Genomic DNA, 964 nt, shown 5'->3' on the forward strand with positions numbered 1-964 from the left:
TACAGCGGCCAGAGACAGGTCAGTAATTTATTAGATAATACTTATAAAACACATTTATGATCGACTTTTGTTCGGCTTTATTAGTTCATATATTTCTATGTAGATGGCTTTTAAGCAATAAAACCACTTTTCCTTGGGGTGAAAACTATATGAATCCATATTACCTCCATATCCATAGTACATGTATTACGCGGTAAAAATTTTCTTTGTTTCTCCGCAGATAACATCGACCTAATTACCTGATATTAATACTTACAATTGATCCTTTCTTGATAGATGAAACTAAAACTCACTTTCAAATTATTCAAGAAAACAAGCCGTAAGCCCGGTAAGCCGCCAAAGAAAAGAAAACGACTTTATGCCGCCTATGGCACATACAATTATAATATAATCACCGTATAGACAAACTAAATCAAACCGTAAGGTGTAAGGAACATGTTCGATATTGCATTGACTAATCGATTAGATTTGATGATACTTTAACGTCATTAACGTCAACTTCTCTTGATTTAATCTTGATTTGTGTCATATTTGTGTATTGCCGCACTTGGATGCACAGTACAGATAATCTATAGAAGTATGGGTGCGTTCCTAAATAATATTAATCGGAAAAGTTAAAATGATTTGTTCTTTTCAACAGGAGTAGTAGGTAACAGTTGATAAATTATAAAATAGTACGCAAAACGGCTGGTGAGTACGCGGGTACACACGACGATAAAATAGTACGCCGTGCGTACCGATGCGTACCCATATGGCAACGCTGGTAACGACACGAACTACACTATTTGACGTTGACAGTTCGCGAGTTTGACAAAAAACAGCAATATTTTACTAATAACAAAGGGAATCATAAATAGTACACTGTCTTGGATTTTTGCAACGGTTTCTCAACTACCTCAAACATCTTTAATGACATTTGGTGATATTGACATTTCAAATTTTCAATTTCCATTTCTATAAAAAA

The sequence above is a fragment of the Leguminivora glycinivorella genome, chromosome 1 (genome assembly GCF_023078275.1).
Source record: "Leguminivora glycinivorella isolate SPB_JAAS2020 chromosome 1, LegGlyc_1.1, whole genome shotgun sequence".
Lineage (NCBI taxonomy): Eukaryota > Metazoa > Arthropoda > Insecta > Lepidoptera > Tortricidae > Leguminivora > Leguminivora glycinivorella.